Below are 23,899 nucleotides of genomic sequence, written 5' to 3'. Positions count from 1 at the left end.
GAATGATTCGGATCCTGTTAGCCAGATCAACAGCCAAGCTCCCCAGCTGTTGAGAGCAACCTGACACTGCCCCCAGGGAGCAGGTGGGTAATACGGCAGGAAACCCACCTTCACCCACGGGAGGAGCACCTGCCCCAGTGAAATCAGCTTGGAGCTCCTAACGAACCATCCCAGCAGAATTCCAACCACTCCCACTGGTCCACAGCACCTGGCTACCCCATGGGATTATCCTAGCAATGCAGGACACCCGCTTCCCACACAAGCCTGTCCCCGGAGCAGCTCCCCTTGTGTGGAGTCTAGTAGCGCTGCAAGCTGCCGGGCCAGTAGGGGGGATGATCCAGACCCCTGGTTTAGCAGCCAGGTTGGGGCAGGATGAGCACCAGTGTGAAATGAGGAAGCTAGCAGTGCAGGGATGGCCGGTACATGACGGGGAAGGCAAGGGGGTTCTGTTACCCAGAGTTATGACGCATCTGTTCCTCCAAGGTCTGCTGCATTTGGATGGTGCTTGAGCAACCCCAAACTCACGTGACCGCCCCTTCACCCCAGTGGAGCGAGCCCTGAACCAGAACTCTCCCGAGGCTTCCCACATCACAGCTCAAACCACAGGGCCACCTGGCAGGCTGCACCGATTTGCAGCCACGCGGACCCGCTCCTGGCCCAGCAACACCGGGAGCTGCGCTCTGCAGCCCCTGAACAGTGTTGGCCTCCTGCCCCTGGTGGCCATGGCGTGCAGCGGGAAGAGCTCTATTAGCAGCCTTGTTCAGGTAGCACCAAGGACGCAGCTGGAGACGACACCGTGCAACCCCAATCCTATCAGACACCATCAGACAAACAGCGCCACAGCTCCCAGGCAGCGACCTGTGCACCCGGATACCTGTGCACCTGTCTGGCCGCATGGCTGGGCACGCACAAATGAACTGATCTTCACCACACCACTGTGAGGAAGAGCAGCAGTCTCATCTCCATTCCAGCTGGGAAAATGAAGCTCAGGCCCAGAGCCTCAGAAGGTATTTAGGTCCCTACTTCCTACTGATTACAGCAGAAGTTAGCACCTAAATACATGAGGATCTGGGCCCAAGGGGTCAGCGGCAGAGCCAGGAATTAAAGCCACATCTCCCACAGGCCAGGCCAGCGCCTTACCTCTTCCAGTGCTACATAGTCCTGTATTTTACCCCTTCCAGACTCTCTCACAGCTCCAGGACTGTCTTTTTCAAAGACAATGCTGTTCGCAAGGTCATTAATCTGCTGCATGGGCCAATGGCCCAAGTCTATGCCAGCAGTGTGCTGGATAAGCAGGACAGGCTGGCATGGGAAGCTGGCAGCCCAACAGGGTTGGCATTGCTTTGGCGTGGCACTGTGGCTGTGCACCCACGAAACAGCAGGGTACCCCCCGGAGGTTGCTCAGGGGAAGGGCTATCCTGGGGGTTAATACCGACCAAAAAAGCAGCAGCAGTGAGGGCGACTCGGAGAGTTAAAAACCAAGCAAGTGGCAGCTGCAGGGCAAGGAGGTGAAGGGAGTAGAGGCAAGATCTTCCTCCCCTGCAGACCGAGGAACAGGAGGGTGCAGACAATCCAGGCAAACCCAAGCCCAAGGCTGCCGCTGGTCGCTGCCAGCACGTGCCAGGGCGCCCTGGGACAGGATCAAGCCAGGCCATGTGCCGAGCAGCAGCATTCCCGGCTCCACGCAGGAGGGCGACCGATCCCTGCCCTAGCCACAGAGCCGGAATCTCATTGCAAAGCTGGAGACAACATGGAGTTGGCTGGCTACTCAGCCACATGCCAGTGGATCCCAGCTCAGCACTGCCCGGACAGCGGCTACTTCAAGTGACTGGGTTAAAGAGGCTCTCTCAGAGGACAGGCCTCTCCTCAGCATTGGGGTGACTACGGGGGCAGGGACTAAACAAATCTGGGCTGCTCTTTCCATCTGCGAGCCCTGCCTGAAGCAGCCAGACTCTGTCCTCCCTGTACCTCCCCAGCATGGGTTCTCCCCGAGGAAGCATGACCCGGCTCTGCGGGGTCCCCTTTCTCTGGTGAGATGGGGGGGACCTAACCCCCTTTTCTGGGGCCGCCCGGGGTCACAGCTGAGCAAAAGCTGAGCAACACCCATGCACTGTCCCCCGCATGCCAGACAGTGCTCACCCCCACCCCATTCCACGCGGTGGGACCCCGGTCATTTGCCCCCAGCCCACATGTTACAGCTCAGGGTTCCAGGAGTCTGCAGGGCTGGCAGTGACCGAGAACGAGCCGTTCCTGGGGAACACGGCATGATTAACCTAGACACCCAGTGGGACAACAAACCCGGAGCCCTGCGCTGTTCGCTTTCCAGCCTCCCGGTGGGTCTGCTTGAAATAGACACACACGAGCGCTCACACGCTCCCCCACAGGCTGAGCCTGCTGGAAGGACACAGGGGAAGCAGCAGGGACTGACTGGTGAGCAGAGTTCCAGATTCCAGCAGACACCGTCACTCACACCAGTCCCAGGGTCACCAGGTCAGATCAGTGGGAGCTCACTACTCGGCAGTGCCCCCAGCCGCGCCCCAGCCGCCTGGGCTCTCTCCAAGAGAGGCGGGCCAGGAACAGAGAAGGGAATGCAAAACTCAGAGCAAACCAACTCCTTAGCTACGATCCACCTCACCTTGTAGATGGGGAAACCGAGGCACAATTAAAGGTGAAATGACTCACCTGAGACCACCCAGCTAGATCACCACCTGAGGCACCTGCCAATCCATCCCCCCATCAACGGGCATTACAAGGCGTGCCCAGCCCAGCCGCCACCAAATGGGACATCAGGTGCCAGCCCAGAGAGTTGCAGGAGGGGTGCGGGGAAGCTTTACCCAGGCAGAAGGGGTGGAAGGAGAGGAGAACACAGCAGGACGCTGTTCCATACCCGGGGGGGGGGGGGAACAGGAATGACGGTGTGGGGCAGAAAGTAGGAGGAGAGCAGAGGAGAAAGGGGCGAAACGAAGGAGTAGAAAAGAGGAGAATGCAAAGAAAGAGCAAGCGACCCAGTGCAATTGACGGAGCCTAATTAAATCCTCCACAGTCGCTCAGGAATATGGATGGCTGCCCAGGAGTCTGCCTTGTGCTTTTTGATCTGTTTAGTCTCTGGGCCTCTTACTTGAAAGTTAATTACACACTTAAACCTTTTCTGTTTAACCTAATGCACCATGGGAAATGTGCCATGGGTGTCTCTTGTCTTTGACTGAGCAGCCTTTAAAAGTCTCCCGCACTAAAGGCCTTGACACAGTTGCTGATTTGAATGCAGGCTCCATTATCCTGACATGGGTTTGTGCTGCGCAGGGGGTGCGCAAGGCAGGCGGGGGTGCTGGCTGCACGGGCGGAAGGGGAGTGGCTCGGGTCAGATGCGCCAGAGGGAGGCACTTTCTATCCAAGATGCTGTGCCCACACCACAGGGCCTGCCTCCCAGCGGCAGGGCTCAAGGGGAGCCAGCCAGCAGCGTCCAGCCTTCCAGAGTAAAGGAGAGAGGCCAGAGAGGGGACTGCAGGAGGGGGAGAGGGTCGGGACTCCTGGGGTCTATTCCCAGCTCTGGGAAAGGGGCGGGGAGTCTAGTGGTTAGAGGAGGAGACAGCGAGTCATAAGTCTGACTTCCCAGTGCTTTGCAGGGAGCTCAGCTCAGCTCCCACCCACCCCCGCTGCTCCTCAGCAAAACCCAGCACTTCGCCCTGGTTACTACGGCAGGGCAGGGCCTGGGCAGGGCAGAGGGCATCTGACACACCATTCACCAAGGAACAGGCCCCAGAGGCTATTCACTGCCCTGGGCTCCTTCCGTCCCTCTGGCACATCCCCGCCGCCCCCGCCACAGCGGGCAAGCAGCAGCCAGGAAAGCAAACACCGGTGACCTTTAGCAGTCTTGATTAATTTTTAATCGCTGGCCTTTCACGGAGGCTGAGAATCACCTAGAGCCAGCAGCGCCAGGGTGGGAACGCTTCACCCATGGCTTCCAAGGCCGCCACCCATATACTTCCTCATGAGCCAAACCCTACTGAGGGAGGGGCTCAGTACCTGTGTGAAGTGACTGGGGGGGGATGACACTGGCCTGCCCGCTGTTGCTAACAGGAGGGCAATGGGATCCCACTCTAGTAGGTGATCTGGTAGCTCCAGAGGCACCAACAGGCTCACAACTGGAAGAGAGGAGAGTGGGAGAAGGGAAGCTAATTAGCCCAATTTTACAGAGGGGAAACTGAGGCACAGAGCAATTCATGGTCCTGACCAGGACTCTAGTTACATGTCTCTCATTTGGATCACACGGTCTCTCTCACCTGAGCCTGGACAAGTCAGAGACCTGGGGGCAGGAGCGCGAATGTGGACAGCCTCTGGTATTTAACTGACATGAGGTCTAAGGCAGCAACGGGCAGGTCCCAGAACACCCGTGCCCTCCCCTTCAGTGCAGCTGACTTGTGCACAGGTCAGGTTAGGTGTCCTGGCCTAGACACCGCCCTCAAAGAGGCCGCACTTGAAATGAGTTTGGATGATCTGAGCTGGCTCCCTCATTGTCCCTGTTCAAACATCCACTCCCCACCAGCCCAAGCACCTTTCAGCCCCGCTGCAAAGGAGGAGCCCTGCAGAAACGTCCAGCGGGCAGGGGGCAGGAAACGGCCGGTACTTTGCTCCAGCTCCGAGCTGTCCCCGGGAAGGGACACGGGCACAGGCCAGCCGAGCAGGAAGCCCGTTAAGGAGAGGGAGGGATGGCGCGAGCCTAGCGGGTGGGGCAGTTGGTTGTGAGGGCCGGTCACAAGCCAGCAGATGACTTAGGGCAGCATTTCTCAAACCGTGGGTCCTGACCACGGGGGGGGGGAGGGGAGTCACGAGCAACCGAGGGGGGTTGCAGCAATGGAGAGGGGGGTTGCAAGCAACTGAGGGGGGTTGCAGCAATGGAGAGGGGCTCACGGTATCCAGTTTGAGAACCCCTGACTTAGGCAGTAGGCGGGGAGCTGCAGGAGTCGGGCTAGGGAAAGTGGCAGAGGCATGGGTGGACGGGGACTGGGAAAGCAGGGGCTGCCGTGGTTCAGGGTCAGGACCGAGGGGCATTAGCAGAGCTGTGCTGGGGGGAAGGAGATGAATTGGCAGAGCCGTGAGGGCGACCAACAGTGGGCCAGCCATGTTCACCTTCCCCGCCACAGCATCACCTGCAGCCACTGGCCGCTGGCTTTAGGGTCCAGGGAGCCCCATACCCAGGAACCAGGACCAATCACCCCTTGTGGCATCTCCTCCCCCTTCTCCTCCCTCCCAGCAGCCCTGCGGGGGCAGAGGGTGAGCATTGGACACAGGGTGCTCCACAGGCCCGGGGCGACTCAGGCTTTGCAGCCCTCAACAGGCAGGACTGCTGGCCCGAGGTGAGCCCAGTCCAGGACTCGAGTCTTTTTGAAATGCAGCTTGTGGGGTTAGTGCCCTGCCCTGGGAGACCTGTCACTGCCCCCCACCAGGCACTCCAGTGCAGCCGCTCAGGCACCGCACGGCAGGCTGGCGTGCTGGACACCGGGAGAACTCCCCAGCCTGCGCAATCAGCCTCCGTTATGTGTGCTGCGGTCGCACCTAGGAGTCATTGCCAGGGGCCGGCCGTGCTCGGTGCCTGGGTGCATGGACCCTGCCGTCACAAGCACAGAGCCTGGGGGGTGTAACGGACGCGGAGGGGAGAAATCAGCCCCGGGTCTGCATCTCTCGTTGGCAGAGGAGGCTTCAGTCCCCCCTCTCCCGCTCCTCCTCTCCCCCCACCGCTACTGGCCACTTCAAGAGAGCACCGCGCCTCGCAGCTCCCATTGGGAACAGGAGCTGGCAGGTGCTTTAGAAAATCCGTCCCCCTGCCCACGGTGACACGAGCTCTCCACTGAGCTCGGCTGCAGAGCCACTCTTAGCCCAGTTAAAGATCTGCCTCCCCTGAGATCTGCTCCACGGGTTCCCTGGAAGATATGCACCTGTGCAGGTGTGCACCAAGCATTTCAGTCCCGCCCACCCCCTCAGCAGAGCCACGCAGCCATGGCCCCAGCTGCACCCGAGGACGCAGCCATGTGGTGGGCAGCTGCCTCGTGTGCGGGGACTGGAACCGGGCCATGGAGTAGCTGCTCCTGGGCCGGGGCCGGGGCCAGGGCACTAAAAATAGCATCACAGCCCTAGCTCCAGCCCCACAGCCCTAGCTCCAGCCCCAACACCAGGGGACCAGAAGGGTTGAGGGGTGCAGGTGTCAGGAAGGCAGAAGGTGAGGGAAGAGGCAGGGGGAGAACTAAGGGGAAGGGAAGGGGCTTGTTCTGAGGGGAGAGGAGGAGCCAGGGCAGGCACCAAGGGGCAGGATGGAGGACAGACAAATGCCAGGGGGCCAAGAGGAGACAATGAGGGGCAGGGAGACTTTGTGCCTAGCGGGGCGAGGGAGGGAGGAGGAAGACTTCTCACACTCCCCCACCACAGGCCAATGGAGGGGGAGGAAACACAAGTCTCCTGGCCCCACCCCTTCTCCTGGAGGCCCCGCCCCTTCTGGGGTGGCCGGGGACCACTTCAGAAACTTCTGAAGTGTCTCCCTTTTAATTATTGCCCACCCCTGCTCCAGATCCGCTAGCGGCAACGCCAGCAGGGCGCTCTGGGGAGCTGTGAGGATGGTTGTGTTTTGCAGGCACTGCCCTTTAAAGAGCGAGGAGCCCCTGGGCCCTCGGGGGCAGCTGCCAGGTCCTAGCTCATTTTACACAGCCGGAAGTGGTAGGGAAGGTCACCAGACAGGTGACGACTGCTCTCTTGGGCCAACAGGGACATCCAGGACCGGAAGCGTGAGCTGCTCTGGCTTGAGTTACATGTGAGCTGCTCCAACCCCATCCCCTCCTCCAACACGCTCCCGCTTGCTCTCATTCTCCCTCATGGAGACCCGACATTAGCTCTTTGGTCGTCATTTTCCTTCCCATGCAAAGAGGCATCTAGGCTGAGGAATGCACAGCTTCCTCTGCATGCAGGAGGGTGCCCATGCGCCATAACCCAGGGCAGCCAGTAAGTATCCTCAGACCCTATTACAGATGGGGAAACTGAGTCACAGTGAGTCAATAGTCAGAAACAGAACCCAGTTTTCTTGTGTCTTCTAACTTCTAGGCAATGCTACCTACGTGCTGCCTACTCCATGTCAAGTCTGCTACTGTCAACCTATGCTCCCAGTAACCTGCATGGCCACGGAGCTGTCTGCTCAGTGCCATGTAAGGCGAGCGACCAGGGACCCTCAGAAGCTGGGGGAAGGCTGCGTGCCCCGGCCCCAGGCTAGCTTGCCGTCCAACCTGCTGCAGCTGGGGCCGCCCAGCCTGGCCCTTGCCACAGTGGCCCAGCCCTCGCTAATCCTAATATCCAACCTGGATATTAGGAAAAACTATTTCCCTAGGAGGGTGGTGAAGCACTGGGCTGGGTTCCCGAGGGAAGTAGTGGAGTCTCCATCCCTAGAGGTGTTTAAGTCTCGGCTTGACAAAGCCCTGGCTGGGTTGATTTAGTCGGGATTGGTCCTGCCTAGGGCAGGGGGCTGGACTTGACGACCTTCTGAGGTCTCTTCCTGTTCTATGGTTCTATGAACCCAGGCCTAAAGGCCCAGCCCCCAGACGATCCCAGTGGCCTGGATGAGGCCTCTGCCCTGCCCCAGCCAGTTGCAGAGGCCCTACCCCTACCTGGCCCCAGCCCTTGCCCTGCTGTGAGGAGATACAACTGGGGAGAGTCCTCTCTCCTCGCAGTAGCCCCAGAGCACCCTCCTTCATCCCAGTCTTTTCCCAAACCCAGCCCCCCCCTATAGCCTATTTCCCTAATAGGAGCCCCCACAGCCCTGCACCCCAATCTTCTGCTCCAGGCCTGAGCCTCCTCCCACGCTACAGGTCCCTGGGCCCCGCCCCCCCATGAATTTTGTTCTGCGCACCAATATGAAGGGGAAGTGTCGCACACCAGCTCCACACTGGTGCACGGAACAAAACTCATTCCGCTCAGGGGTGGGAAAGATCAGAGGGCCCGCTGCTCCCGCCACTGGATTTCAGTGCGGCTGGCCTGGGACGGGCTCTCCCTCTGCAAGGCAGGGCAGGAAGAAGGGGGCTCCCATAGAAAGGCCAGCAGCTACACTGAAATGCTGCGGGCAGGTCGGTTCTTTCTGCTAAACAGGGTGGCCCGAGAGCAGTGGAGCAACAGGTATGAAACTCTCAGGTCTGGGGTGGGGGCTGCCCCCCACCTCACGTTCTCTGTGGGGCGCCAGCTAAGGACAAGCCTGAACCCAACGGCAAATCCAAAACACCTCTGAGCGGCAGATCCCAGCTCTGTGGCTGGGCTCAAGAGCACAGCTGGTTTCCGCGCCAGCCACTACAGAACTGCCCACACAGCCGGGGCTCTTAGGATGCTACTGTACCCAGCAGCCATTCAGCACAGCCCAGGGGATGGAAGAGAGGCCCTTCCTGCTCCTGAAATCACAAGCTACAGCCACCCGAGTGAAAGGAGAATCTCTCTTGCAATACAGGGCTCATGACACATGGCTGAGCAGCTGTGGTTCCAGACAATAGATTACAGAGTGTGTACATGACACATACACATGCACACACAGAGCCAGCACGATCCTGGAATAGCCCTGACCAACACCAGATTCCCAGTGGTGATCAGAGGCCAACCCTGCAGCCTGCTCTACCTGGTCCCATTGCCTTGAAAGGCCAAGAACTCCCCCAGGCCACAGAGGCCCCCACTGCTGCCCCAATCCACAGATAAACTGAGAGACTTCCCCCACCATAGCTGTCAATCCCACTTCTGCCACCAGCACAAGTCAGCCCCCAAGGGAGTGCTCCCCAAGTGAACCTAGCACCCCCGTATCAGGCCCTCAGTGTGCCGAAAGCACTAGGGGCTGCGGAAGTGAAAGTAGGAGACCAAGAGCCAGCTGCGGTGAAACATATGCTGGGAAAATGGGCTGCATCTCACTCCCGGCAGAATATTTGTGGGCCCCTTGTCATCAATCACTGGAGCATACCTTCAGGGTCCTTGCTCCCTGTGAATTACAATCACCTTTAATGTCAGCCCCTGCTTCAGCCGCATGGTTTAATTTAAAGTGCAGCTAGTGGGAAATGAAAAACCCGCTCTCCCCCTCCCCCAGCCTGCCCATAACTGCTCATTTCTGGGTCCCATGCAGAGCGATATCTATTCCTTTGCCTCGCGCAGCCCAAGCTGGACTCAAATCATTATTTCAAACGTATTTCCTGTGCGTGTTCCTAGGTGAATGGTCTTGGCTCCGTTCAGCAGGGACATTTTGCCCTCAGAAATGGGGCTAGGTCTCGTGTAGGCTGCATGCAAGGAGAAGGGATGGATCCTGGTGCTAGGGATACAGGACGGGGCATTCTCTCCAGATGAGAGGTTCAGCACAGCAGCTGGAAAGGGCTCAGCAAAGGCCCCTCTAGGGACACAGGGAGTAACTCCCACAGGGCCAATTTCAGCAAGACAGGACTGAAGCAGCCTGAAGCCAGCGACATGCTGGAACGTGGGGGCGGGGTGGGAGGGGAGGGAGACAGAGACCTGGACTCGTGGGTTCTATTTCCTGCTATGTAACAATTGAGGCAAGTCGCTCCCTCCCGCGTGCCTGAGCCCCCCATAACACGGGGCAAACGCCTGCGCATGGAGAGCTGAATTCTCATTTGTGAAGTACCTGAGGCCCCTCGGGGAAGACGCTGCACACAGACACACCCCACACCACACTCTGGAGGTGAACCCAGCACACGGGGAGAGATGCAACCCTTCATTAATTACCTTCGTTAATTACCTCGGCACTGGAGACCTGAGGCAGCAGGTAGTGCAGCCTATGTTAGAATAGGCCTTTGCAAGCACCTGCCTTCCTAAAAGGCGCGGCTGCCAAAACCTGCCTGCTAATGGCACCCAGACGGTATGGAGATCACATTCCCTGTCTTCGCTGGGCAGCCAGCTCTGCCACGCTGGCTGGGCAGCAGCAGCAGCACATGGGGCAGGGGGAGGTTGTCAACTGACCCTCCTCCCAGAGAGGAAGTGTCAGCAGATCCAGATCTGGCACGTGGCTGCAATACCGCAGCCAACCCCCGGCTCGCAAAGAGCCACCCAGGGCTGGCTGGCAAGTGCGGACAGGCGAGACTCAGCGCTAGGGCTCATCCTGCCTGAGCTGAGGGGCAACCCACAGAACCCCGCTGAGGCACTGGGCCAGTACTGATTCTCCAGGGCACACACCACCTTGGCAAGAGGAAAGGAGGGCCACGTGCTGAGGGCACTGGGCCGGCACCCAGGAAACATAGCTTCAATCCCCAGCTCTGCCACAGATTCGTCAGGTGACCTTGGGCCAATCAGTGACCCTGCCTCAGTTTCCCCACTATCAAACGGGGATAATGACATACCCTCTCTCCCATACTGTGTATGGAGATGGTGAACCCTTTAGTGATCGAAATGTAGCCGTGTTAGTCTGGTGTAGCTGAAACAAAATACAGGACTATGTAGCACTTTAAAGACTAACAAGATGGTTTATTAGATGATGAGCTTTCGTGGGCCAGACCCACTTCCTCAGATCAAATAGTGGAAGAAAATAGTCACAACCATATATACCAAAGGATACAATTAAAAAAAAAAAGTGAACACATATGAAAAAGACAAATCATCTGGCCCACGAAAGCTCATCATCCAATAAACCATCTTGTTAGTCTTTAAAGTGCTACATAGTCCTGTATTTCGTGAACCCTTTAGGGTATTGAGGGCCTCTTACTCTGTTTGTACAGCTCCTGACACAGCGAGGCCAGCTAAGTGCTACTGTAACAAGTCTGGCTCCTCTCCGGCAGTCTCCCATCTGTGGGAGGACCTAGTCCTACCCCGCTGAGTCCAGGGTGTCCTACAGAAGGATGTGGGAGCAGCCTGGCTGCTCCTCTTGCCTGCGGGGCTGGCTCCTGTTCTATTTCTGGCAGCTGCAATACATCCCAGGAGGAAGCACTTGCATCTGCTTCAGTTGACACTCCAACATGACAGGCGCTTTCCAGCGGCCCCATGGCCTGGGGATGTAAACGTCCTCTCCCTGCCCCAGCAGGACTGGCACTCAGAAGAAGGGATCCACTCACTGAACATGGCCCCTCCAGAGAACACCCGCTAACAAAGACGAGACCCAGTCACACCGCAGAGGGTTGGGTGTCTGCAGAGCCCTCCACGGTGCCAGGCAGTGGGCACCCCGCTGCTACTCTCCTGGCCAGGGTGCGCCCTGGGCAGCTTGTCCTCTCCCAGCCCGACGCCGACGCTCTGGGCTGGCCAGTCCCCGTTGTTGGGATTGTTCAGCCCCGAACACAATGGGACCCTCTCTGGTTGGGTGCTACCACAACGCAGACAAAGTCCAATCAGGGTCCTGCTGCAGCACCGCCCTGCTAAGGCTCTCGCAGGTCACCACCGGACAACAATGGAAGAGCCAGGAAGAGACCCTGGGCCTCCTGGAGCCCTGCTCTGTGCTTCAGCCAAGGACCGACCTTCCCAGACCCACCTGACCGGGCCAGGGAAGATTAGAGAGCCCAGGCGAGAAGGTGGGCAGTGGGTTACCTGCTCCTGGCCCCTTGAGGCACACAGCTGGAGGCACCCCGGAGCAGCCCCTGCGGGTGCTGAATAGGCAGCCTGGAAAGGGGTCAGCTCGGAGTCACTATTTTCATCTGCGGCACCTGCTGCTGTGGGCAGCTCCCCTCTGCGCCCAGGTCTGCAGATGCACCCCAGCCCGAGCCATGCAGGCAGGAGCCCAGCCTCAGCCAGAGGGATCCTGGCCAGAGACTGTTCCAGCTGGCCGGGGGGCGATGGGCCCACCGAGATCCAGAACGGCCGGATGCCAACGCAGCATTGCCAGGCCCTGCGCAGCAAGTGAGCCGCTGTGGCCGGCTGCCAGCTCGGCCACCCCACCATTCTTCATAGCGCCCAGTGAGCTCCAGGGAGGCTCACAGCTGCTCCTGTTACAGAAGCCACGGCGCAACGTCCCTGCACAAGGCGCCACGCGGAGCAGCCATCCAGGATCCGCACTGGCCTCCTATTCGCTTCCGGATGGAGCTCAGCATGTTGCTTTTACCCTATCAAATCCTGAGGACTTGGCAGACGCCTCTCTGCTTGGGACGTACGGACACGGAGGTGCTCAGAGGCACTGCCAGCCCCTCACCCTTCCCCGACAGAGACCAGGGAGAGACCTATGAGCTGGCGTTTGGCTGACACCCCAAACATCAGACACCCCTTCCAAAACTTGTCAGCGCTGGACGTGCCCGGCTCCTGTGCACACAGCCATTCCCTTTTACGCTCTTAACCACACCGCTCTCCCGGGGCAACCAGTTCTACCATCTAATCATGTTGTGCCAACAAAACACAGTTCCTTTGATCGGCTTCCGCCTCCTCATTTCATCCACCGGCCCCTCGCTCACGGGCTGAGTGGGAGCTGCTGCGATCCTGAGGAGAGGGAGCTGCCACCGGGGTGGCGTATTCTCTGGGAAGGGTCGCCAGGCGGGGAACTCGCTCCCTGACTCGATCGGCCAGAGCCCCGCCTCGGCGGCCAGGCCACTCTCCCCCCATCAGGCGCGGAGGAGACATGCAGTGAGCTGGCTTCGGGCAGATCTTTGCCGGTGTTTGTGACATAACATGTAATTTTCAGCAGATGCAATCACAGCACTTTAGGGGCTCTCCAGATGTACTTTAAAAACCGGAATAAATAAATACTAACGACCCCATCGAACTACTCTGACATTTACAAGGCCTCTGAGGCTGGTTCCAAACATGGCAGATGAACAGAAGCTCTTAGGAAACGGGACACGCTGCCGGGCTGGGCTGCTCACCCACCCATGCAGCTCTCAGCTCTGCTGGGCTCCAGCAGCATCACCCGGCCCTGATCTGGCAAAGACAGGCCAGCCTCTGGGTTTCCATCTACCTCCTGGGCAGGGCTTGGTGGTAGCCTGCCATTGCCCAGAGCTCCCGTGAAAAGAGGGTTTTGTCTCGCGCTGGAAACCGGAGGCTTTTAACCCAGGTGCATCAGGCAACGGCTAAATCCAGGATGGCAGCTTTTTTCACATGCAAGCAAGACAAAAGCCCTGGGTGGGTTCCTGCAGCCACTTCTGACTGGGCTAAAAGCCCAGCACTCTCCACCATGGCGGGAGCCTGCTCACTAGTCTCAGATAACCCAGCCTCCCCAGAGGGGACGGAGCACCACCCCAAGGGGAGTGGGCTGACACCTTCAAGCCTCGGTATGTGGGGCGGGGCGATCATGTTCCGCTTACTGATCAGGAACTGGAGCCGGGCAGGATCCCAGCTCCAAACCACCCGCGGTAAGGGGCGGGGCTAGGACCCCAGAGGAGGGGCACAGAGCACGGGGTCTGGGTGCCAGACCTTCTGCAGCATTTCCCAAGGCATCAGGACTCGAAATGCCCATCGGCAGCAGAGAGCGTCCTGTATTGAACGGCGGGTCTTGAACACATGCTCAGAGCAGCTCTCACGAGACCCCGTAAGGGCCCCTCTGCAGAGCAGAAAGCCAGGGATCCAGGTCTTTCTTCCCAGGCTGTAATTACTAGTTACATTGAACTCACTTTTCATCGGACCTGCTGCTGAAGCCTGAATCCCCCGCCCCCTGTTAATTGAGCCCAGCCCCCAGAAAGCTGAGAACTGCCTAGGCTGGGAGTCTGAAGACGCTGACAATGCGGCGGGTCACTGGCAGACTGAACCCCACAGTACGTACAGCAGAGCGGCCAGCCCCAACTGCTCCTAGACGGGACGCTGCTGAGAAGGCTCAGGCAGCAGCCGGCCACGACGGTGCATCCCTCCCAAGGCTCTTTGCCTCCTGGCAAATTCATCCATAGCCCCCCGGGGGCAAAGGCAGGCAGCAGAGGGCAAAAGGGTCCTTCACACAGACCTAGCCAGCTACTCCCCCTGCTATTCCACCCCCAAGCTGCGCCCTGGGATCGTTCAGCTGATGCACCACAATCCCAATCCACAACCACCCCCCCGCCCCAAGCTCTGCAACCGCAACCGCAGGCTCCATCACCCAGCCAAGAGAGAGGGAGCCTGCCTCCCTTCCTGCAGCCTTCAGCGCCCCTCCCCAGGCTTGGGGTGCTGCCTCTGCCACTTGCCCTGCTGCGATGGGATGGGGAGCAGCAGCACTTCTTCACCTACCTTCACGAACACAGCTTCTACTCCTAGCTCTGCACGAGACCCTTCCCAACTCGCTGCCTGTTTTCCCTGCGTTCATCTCCCCCATGCAGACGGGAAGCGCCTCCGGGCAAGGGCAGTCTTTGACCATGTGTGTGCAGGTGTGTACCCCCAAACATACAGCACCAAGCACCACAGTGCCCTGCTCTCAGCAGCAGTCACTACGTGCTCCTAGCAGTCTACCAGTAAGATCACTAGTATTAAATTCGCTGTTTCTGACCCATTTCAAAAAAGATGGTTAATCATTAAAAAACCCTGCTCCCCTAGGACTCTGACCCCCTCAACTTACTACATGGATGGAGGAACCACAGTGCTTCACCTTCTCTAGGCTTTAATGTCCAGGGAGCTATCTATCCTGCCGTGCCAACACTCCTTGCAAGTAGCAAAGAGCTAGCCTGTGGCTCCTCTGGAACGGGGGGGAGTGAGGTCAATCAAGTTAAACTGACTTGACTTGACGGGGGAAATGCACGAAGGCTTGTTGCTATTATTTATTCTGTGCTGGAGGCTCCACAACTGGGGCCAAGACGCCACTGTCCATACTAAGAGAGCTTTGCCAGGCTAGAAATGCGCTTCTCAGTGTGGCTGTAGCCAATGCTGCCAAAATTGTGCTCATCGCTTATTCCAGCCCCTGGTGCACAAGTCAAACAAGTGATACCGTGAAAGGCACTTTCCCTGGTGTACACTGCATTTACACTAGAGACTTTGCTGTCATGGCTCTGTTGGTCACAAATCACACCTCTTTCACACCCTGGTCTGACATCCCTATGCCAGCAGATCTCTTAACGCAGACACAATCCTCATATTGACAAAGCCAGATCTAGGGAGGGAAGAGGCTTGATTAGCTTAATATTTATGGCATGCATTAAGATCCTTGGATGGCAACTTACATACACAAGGACTGACATCTATATAGATATATGCAGGTTACAATAAGTACTTTTGCAGCATAGACATATTTTAAAAATGACGGGTTTTCAGCAGCTGATAAAAGCTGATTAGAAAAGTGGCTAGATTAAAATTCTTGCCATTAGTTTGTTTTGCTTTTCCAAATCATTTTAAATATTGTATTTAATAGAAAAATAATTTGCTCAGCTGTACGAAACATCAATTTGCAACTTGAAGCCGCGTATATTAGCCAAAGAAGCTAATGTGTAAACATTAGCAGCTCCTATAATTCATGGGGTTTAGCCAATGTGATTCCAATGGGAGAACAGCCAGATATTAAGAGAGAGGATTTGCATAATAAGTCACTTATCCCTGATAACCTTAGCATTTGCAAATGCAAGACTAAGAGGAACAATATAGGCCTATTAGCAACTACAGGAGAAGTCATAAATTCCTTCCTCTCGCCTTTTAAAGAGCACCCTTTAGGAAGGGCAAGGGCCCATACTTTGGTTGTGTATGCGTGTACAGCTCCAAGAACAAGAGGGATCCAATTCCTGAGCAAGGATAACAGGAGATTGTGATACAAAATCATCACCGATTCATGATCTGACATAGTGCAGTATCAAATCTGCAGTGCTGGGGAGCATATCACTGTAGGGCTTTTTAAACAAGGAATCAGGCTTTTGGTGATGAAACTTTATTAAAAATACTACTAGCGGGATTCGCTTTCCAGTACTCATCTAATAGAGTATCTGTGGTAGTCTGAACACTCAGTTTTGCAAGGTCTCGTGATTTTAATTTTTGGAATCATCATTCACAATTATTTGAATGCTTGGATTGGCAATGCTGAATACTGCAGCTCATAATATAGCCCGGCGGTGCTGTGAGTTTTTACTATAGAATATTTTAGTAATTGCTTAAAATGGGGATGGGCCAAAGAAAAGTTCCAGAGTAGGAGGGCAGGATCTGGACATTTCAACTACTCAAACCTACTACACTACCAACTCTGGACAGCATGGCAATCCAGGAAGTCCCAACCCAGCAACATTCCTTCAGGAAGTGACATCACATAGGATGGCTGCTGCAACATTCAGTAGCTTTGCCCATCTGATTGTTTCTATTGGCTATAGAACAGCAGCTTTAAAAACCAAGACCTAGCTAGTCTTGGTTCTAGTGCTCGGAGAGCACAGTCATAGGCACCAGGTGATCACCCTCTTCAGACAAAAGAGATGGACAGACACACTCAGAGAGAATCCAGGAACCAGGCCCCCCGTGAGCACAATAATTTTAAGGCCAGTCAACAACACAGGTTAGACCTCTAAGAAAGCGAGCCTGTCTCTTTAAAGAGCTCCGGACCCAAGAATCCAGGTTTCTGTGCAAAGAGTTCAGGTCCCATCACCCAGTTTTCCACAAGGGGATGGTTGCTCTCTTCATCAAGCTTCCCAGCCGGAGGTGGTCAGGCCAGGCTAGGCAGGGGCTACAACAAGTCAGCTAACCTGCAATGAAACTGCTTTAATAATTAACCATTCAATTAACATCCCACCGCCTCCCCCTCCAAACACACAGCACCTGTCCCAGAACCATTGGTTATCACCTGACCAGATGCCCACCTGAGACACAGCCAGCTCTGAGCAGTTGATGCCAGACTATGAGGGGCATGGGGTGCAGACCCTCCTGCCCCCACAAGGCCCCATGTTTAATTAAGCTTTGGCCCTGGACTGCATCCAGCATGAGGCAGATCATTAACATACAGCAGCTGCTGGGGCCAGCATTAGCTCAGCACCACGACGTAGGCCTATTGTGACACGTCCTAGTGCAGCACTGGGATACCGTAGGGACGCTATGGAGGCCATGCTACCATCTGCTCACACTCAAATAGCACCTAGGTCGAGTCTATCGGGTCTCAGCCCCTCCAGCAAATGGGTAAAGGGAGACTCACTTCCTCAAGCATCATCCGGACGGTGCCATGGGTCCAGATACAGGAGAGAGCGATTTGGACACCAAAGCCCCATCTGGCCTGGGTGTCTCCAAGCCAGGTGAATTCCTTGCTTGTCCAAGCGGGTTGTGCCCCGGACTGGGATTTAAGAGACCTGGGTTCTAGTTTCAGCTCCCACTGGTCTGCTGAGTGGCCTTGGACAAGCAATGGGCAGTCTGTGCCTCAGTTTCTCCATCTGTAAAATAGGGTTAAGGATACTGGCTGCCTCTATAAGGCGCTGGGACTCATCTGACCCATGCTAGATGAGAGCTAGAGATGTCCTACTAGTCCGGACAGCAGAAACTCACTGAGGGGCAGAGGAGTACATGCCCCGTGTGGCCTGGGAATCCAAACAGCTCCAACGAGCATGGGGCCGAACAAGGAGAGCGGCTGCAGGGAGCATGGCGGGGTGGAGTGACAGCGCCTGCAGAAAGAGATGCATTGTGGGAAGGCTGTGCTGCCCTCTGAAGGGCACTGTCAGACCAGCTGGCCCGTTGCTTGGGTGCCATGTGGCTCTTCCTGCCTTTCCAGGTCTATGGTCCCCTCCTTCTCTGAGCTAACTCCGGTGGGGACAGACACACTAAACCAAACCACCCTTGCAGTCCCCATGCAGAAGACAGCCTCACTCAGCACGCCTCAAGCACCACACAAGTAAACTCTGTCGGTCCCTTTTTCAGCGGGGGAAAGCAAGACAGAGAGGGCAGGGCCCTGGCCCAAGGTCACCCAGGAAGTGCACGGCCGAGCCGGGAAACACGTGCCCCGTGCCTTCCCCACAATGAAAAGGAATAGCACAGTAGCGGCTGGAAATGTCCCGCCACACCACATCTGTTCAAACATTTGGCGAGAGTCCCTGCTTTAAAGAGCGGAGACTCTAAATGCCACAAGGTGGCAAAGGAAACAGAGGCACAGAAGTTAAGTGACTTGCCCAGGGTCACACAGCAGGTTGAGGGCAAAGCTGGAACTAGAATCCAGGTCTCCTAGCTCTGACTCCAATGCCTTGCCCACTGAACCAAGTGTAGCTAAGGCCACACAGCTTCGGCCAAGTCACTGCTACAGAATAGCTCGGTCAGCCATGGCTGCGAAGAGGGGCGACCCCTCAGCGACGGAGCTGTGCTGACAGAAGCCCCTAGTGCAGACACAGCAAAACTGCACTTTCACCAGCCCAGCAAACATCCCCTGCCGTTGAGACGTTGCACCTGCCACAGTGCTTATGGCTCCAGGAGCTTTCTCCAATTTGGGGAGCGAAATAAGCCACGTCAGTACAAGGCACGTGCCCGACAGTTATGCTGGCAAACGTCTTAATCAGAGAGCAGCACCATGGTCCCAGTGGGGAAGCGCTAACAGCTCCCTCCCTCCCCCCAGAACAGACCAAGCCTCCTCACTTCAGAAAGTCACCCCTCCCACATTTTGCTTTTTGATTTAAATTCTAAGCTCCTTGGCCCTCCCTACCTGGCACTGGGGGAGGAATAGCTCAGTGGTTTGAGCATTGGCCTGCTAATCCCAGAGTTATGAGTTCAATCCTTGCAGAGGCCAATTTGGGGCAAAAATTGGTCAGGGATGTTACTTGGTCCTGCTGTGAAGGCAGTGAGCTGGACTCAATGACCTTTCAAGGTCCGTTCCAGGGGACAGGCAATCTCCATTAATTTTAATTTTTTAAAAGAATTAAGACCCCCAGCTTGACTGGAGAAGCAGCAGGCCTGGGGCGAGTTTTGCCTCAGTAACCGAGACCAGGCCCTGGTTTGCACAGAAAGAGAACTCTCGGGAAGGAGCTTTCCCCGTCGGGGCGGTGGCTGGGAGCGATGGAATGTGTGAGAAGCAATAAAGCTTGCGCAGCGGGGCTCAGTTCTCCGTGATTGAACACGTGCCGGCACAGCGAGGGCCCTTCCGGAGCCGTGAGCCAGGCTACACTGGGTTATTTATGTCCTTTCAATATGTAAAGCGGCATGGTTTGCATTTCCAAACGGCACCACTCTGGCTCCAGGCTCCCCTCCCCCGCCCCCCCCGCTCCAGCGCCGTGGGCACCGCTCTGCAAATGCCCAAGGCCGCACTTGGCGCCCCCGCTGCTGCTCTGGGTCGCCAGGAGGGGAGCTGGCCGCAGGCAGCCTCACAGGGGGTGGATCTGTGAGCACGAGCTCAGAGGGCAACTGCTCTGGCAACCCCAGTAGCCTCTGCCCCCAGAGGGAACGAGACAAGAGAAGCCACCACATCCCCTTTCCCAGCAATGGAACCAGGGGACCCACGGCTTCTTCCCCATCGCCCTCCTACAGCCACCCCACTTCCCAGTCCTCCTCATGACTCCTCCCAAACCCCGAGGCCAGGGCTACTGGACTGCGGGCAGAGCAAGGCAGCTCAGACCCTCATGCAAGCAGCAGGGATAGAACTCGTGCTGCTGCTCCAAAGGCCCAGGCCCCGAAGGAGAATCACCATGAGCTGCCCGTAGGAGAGGGGCTAGGACACACCACTGCTGTTCGGATTCCATCCACCAGAGGGCAGTGGCACATTTTCCATGCCCACCCCTGGATGTGCACCACAGCAGGATCCATTTGCAAGTGCTAGCGCTGCGGCTGCTGCTGTGGGTCAGCAGCTCTGGTCTTTGCAGCTCTCACAGGAAGCTGGGACGAGGCCGCGCCAGAGCCCTGCAAGGTGGCTCCTTAGTATAAAGCTAGGATGGGAGGAGAGTGGATTTGACCTGCTCTCTCTAGGCTCCCCGGTCCTGCCATCCCAAGCCAGCCTGTCTGTAGGGAGCGAGCAGGCGACGCGATGGGGCTCAGCCAGCACAGAAATCAAAGGAACAAAATCACCTTCCAGATTAGACACCTGCTATCAATTTGCCTCAGTGTGTGAGCTAAATAATTCAGGGGGTGCAGAGGGAAGACGACCAACTGGGGCTGAGCAGAGTTTTGGAAAGCAACACCGGCTCTGCCAGCTGCCTCCACACCCACTAGCTCCCTCGTGCAATCTCTGCAGCCTTTCACTGCCCTAAGACATGTGCCCATAACCATGCTGGTTTGCTCTCCCACACGCATTTTAGCTTTGGCCACTGGCAAGGCTGGTCCAAGAACTAGGGGTGTATATGGGCAAGATCCAGGGGTGTGTGTGTGGTGGGGGAGGGGAGGGAGACTGGCTACTCAGAGACCTGTTGAGCTGAGTGACTCACTCCTGTTAGTATTAACTGTTTGTACGACCGTAGCGCTCAGCCAAGGTCAGCGCCCCATTGTGCTAGGCGCTGTATAGAGCCTTCAGTGACTGGATCAAATTCCTGCACTCTCAGAACAAGAAGCCCCGGGTTCAAATCCCTACAGGCAGCAAGTGACAGCTTGACCCCACTGACGTCAGTGACAAACTCCCATCAGCTTCAGCTGATTTCACCCTTGCTTCATTAACGTCTTCCCTGAAGCTCATTTTCATTCAGGCTGCGTATGGGGGCGGGAGCAGAGCTGATCCCTGGAGGATTCCTTACCAGGTAGGAATTAACAAGCCTGGAAGGCGTGGGAGCTCTCTGCCGCAGGAATTTGGGGAACCCTTTGGTTCTGCTCTGCCACGAGCGTGCGCTTTGGTCACGGTGGCGAGGGGAGGCAGTGCGAGCCCCAAGGTGTGCATGTGCAGGGGCTAGGGGAGATGGCTGCTCGCGGCCCCATGCTGGAAGCGCTGAGTCACTCTGATGCCAATTAGGGGAAGAGGAGGGAGCAAATCCCAAACTAGGCCAGGCCAGGTCTATGGCTGGGACATAAGCCCTCAGGTAATCGCAGCCACTAGGTCTGAGTGCGCCCAGCAATGAGTGACATGGCGCATGTGAGCGGATCCTGAGTGCAAGGGCAAAGTGGATTCCACACCCCGATCCCTTCGTTCTCTGCCCCAAGGGGGGCGGAAGAGACCCAGCAGGGCCCCAGCGATACCCCGGAAGAGTTACTCTGGTGCAGGGGCTTAGTCTCCTCTCCCCATCTCCATGTAGCATCAGGTGCCACAGCCACCTGCTCTCCCCACGATACCTGAGGGAATCAGGGGCTTCCCCATCCCCTGCCACCAGACTGAGGCCCCCCGACTCTCACATCTCCACAACAACGGCCAGCAAGCGATTCACCCTGCTGTGGCAGAGACCAAAGCTGCTTCAGCTGCAGGGAGCAGCCAAAATCCCCCTCCACTGTTCAGAGATGCGCCCCAGTACTCCATCACGGGGGGTGTTTTATCTGAGCAGAACTTCCTCCACCCGCTGCTCTCCTGCAGTTCTCTCCTAGCGCTCTGGGCAGGCTAGCTCCAAGAGTCCCAAGGGATGGGGATGGCGCAGGGAGACGAGTCCCGTGCCTGCAACATCTCACAAGAACAGGCATGCTCTCCGGGTTCCCCCAGTCCAGCCGAGTGGGGCACGCAGAGAGCAGCCACCTCCCAGGACCAGGGCTCCACCCCAGTGAGCACAGCAAGGACAAAGTGGGGGGAAGAGGGGGTTAATGAACCTTTTTTGCCCCCAGAAATCTCTGCTGGGGTTCAGGGTGAAGCTCTGGGTCAGTGCTGGAGGGACCCAATCCTGCTCATCCACAAACGAGGTCAAACCACCCATACCTAGATCGCTTGTAGATTGGCAGCTTATCTGGCCAGGGGCCCGGCCCACAGCCCGGTCCAGGGACATGCCTAGAACATAATCAGAGATCCCGGGTCACTAGAGGGGCATGATCCGGCTTGCGGCTGTAGAAAGCTCTGCAGCTCTGAACACCTGGTCCAAAAGGGACCCTGGCGGCTCCAGTCGGCACCACTGACTGGCCTGTCTGAAGGCTGGTTTGCAGCACAGCGAGGGCCCTAGGCTAAGGCAGGCTCCCTACCTGCCCTGGATGCAGCCACCAGGTCCCTGCAGCCTCTAGGAGCAGGGAGGCGCCACAGGCTGCCCCTGCTTGAGTGCCGGCCCCACAACTCCCATTGGCCAGGGACCACAACCAATGGGAGCTACAGGGGAAGTGCCTGCGGGCACAAGGGCAGTGCTCAGAGCCTTTCTGTGCCTAGGGGTCACAGGGACCTGGGAGCTGCAGTAGCCCCACGACTCAGACCCGCACCCCAGAGTCCCTCTTGTGCCCAACTCCCTCCCCGAGCCCAGGGGAATCAGTGCGATTCTGGAGAAGCCAGGGAGGGGCCATGCTCTGGCTGAGGACCTTGCGTTGCTGGCATCAATCATGGCCAACAGGGAGTATTTGATTCTTTGCTGTCAAGGCAGCAGCAGTTCCCCCTCGCTCTGCTGCAAGGAGCCTGTCCCGCCCCAGGGTCTGCATGGCAGTATCCAGCCTAGGGCTTTGGTTTTAAATCCAGATTCTGAAACCCAGGGCCCGATAGGAAGTCAGCAGGACTTTCAGTGCAGTCTCCCCTCCTGGGCTGGAAGTGCAGATGCCCAGCCTTGCGCTGGAATAGGAGAACCCGAAAGCCATGTGACCGCGAGCAGGGCAGCACGGCTCCGTGTGAGCCGAAGGAAGCGCCAGATGGGATGAAGATGGACAGCCCGTGGTGGGTAAAGAACAGGTTAGGAACTATTTAGAAAAGCTAAACGTACACAAATCCATGGGTCCGGACTGTGTACCCAGTCCGAGGGTACTGAGGGAGTTGGCGAATGTCACTGAGGAGCCTTTGGCCATTATCTTTGAAAAGTCGTGGAAATCGGGAGAAATCCCAGATGATTGGAAAAAGGCAAATGTAGTGCCCATCTTCAAAAAAGGGAAGAAGGACGATCCAGGGAATTATAGGCTGGTCAGTCTTACCTCGGTTCCTGGAAAAATCATGGAAGGGATCCTTAAGGAATCCATTTTGAGGCACTTGGATGAGAGGGAAGTGATCAGGAATAGTCGGCATGGATTCACAAAGGGCAAGTCGTGCCTGACCAATCTGATTAGCTTCTATGATGAGGTAACTGGCTCTGTGGACATGGGGAAGTCAGTGGATGTGATATACCTTGACTTTAGCAAGGCTTTTGATACAGTCTCCCACAATATTCTTGCCAGCAAGTTAAGGGAATGTAGATTGGATAAATGGACGGTAAGATGGGTAGAAAGATGGCTAGAAGGTCGGACCCAGCGGGTAGTGATCAACAGCTCGATGTCAGAATGGCTGTCGGTTTCTAGCGGAGTGCCCCAAGGTTCGGTTCTAGAACCGGTTTTGTTCAATATCTTTATTAATGACCTGGATGAGGGGATGGATTGCACCCTCAGCAAGTTTGCGGATGACACTAAGCTAGGGGAGAGGTAGATACGCTTAAGGGCAGAGATAGGGTCCAGAGTGACTTAGACAAATTGGAGGATTGGGCCACAAGAAATCTGATGAAGTTCAACAAGGACAAATGTAGAGTCCTGCACTTGGGACGGAAGAATCCCAAGCATAGTTACAAGCTGGGGACCAACCAGTTAAGTAGTAGTTCTGCAGAAAAGGACCTGGGGGTTACAATGGATGAGAAGCTGGACATGAGTCAACAGTGTGCCCTTGTAGCCAAGAAGGCTAATGGCATATTAGGTTGCATTAAGAGGAGCATTGCCAGCAGATCCAGAGATGTTATTATTCCCCTTTACTCCAGATGTGGCCTCACCAAAGCCGAATATTGTGTCCAATTCTGGCCCCCCACTACAAAAAGGCTGTGGACGCATTGGAGAGGGTCCAGCGGAGGGCAACCAAAATGTTTAGGGGGCTGGAGCACATGACTTATGAGGAGAGGCTGAGGGACTTGGGTCTGTTTAGTCTGCAGAAGCGAAGAGTGAGGGGGGTTCCAAAGAGGATGGAGAGAGGCTGTTCTCAGTAGTGACAGATGGCAGAACAAGGAGCAATGGTCTCAAGTTGTGGTGGGAGAGGTCCAGATTGGATATTAGGAAAAACTATTTCCCTAGGAGGGTGGGGAAGCACTGGAATGGGTTCCCTAGGGAAGTAGTG

The 23,899-nt window shown here is 56.6% G+C and overlaps 1 protein-coding gene and 1 long non-coding RNA gene across 4 annotated transcripts in view; both read right to left on the bottom strand.

The window, feature by feature from the left end:
• PTPRU (protein tyrosine phosphatase receptor type U) overlaps positions 1-23,899 on the bottom strand; it is a 270,209-nt gene that overhangs the window by 201,585 nt on the left and 44,725 nt on the right. The window lies entirely within an intron of this gene.
• On the bottom strand, positions 16,306-22,986 carry LOC142819892 (uncharacterized). The gene is made up of 2 exons (XR_012897573.2): positions 16,644-22,986; positions 16,306-16,529 (listed from the first exon to the last, which is right to left on the bottom strand). It is a non-coding gene; the product is annotated as an uncharacterized LOC142819892 (long non-coding RNA).

This window comes from Pelodiscus sinensis, chromosome 26 (genome assembly GCF_052426305.1).
Source record: "Pelodiscus sinensis isolate ZL-2025 chromosome 26, ASM5242630v1, whole genome shotgun sequence".
In the NCBI taxonomy this organism is placed as follows: Eukaryota; Metazoa; Chordata; order Testudines; family Trionychidae; genus Pelodiscus; species Pelodiscus sinensis.
The sequence above is the reverse complement of the archived record's forward strand: the minus strand, read 5'-3'. Positions and strand labels throughout refer to the sequence as shown.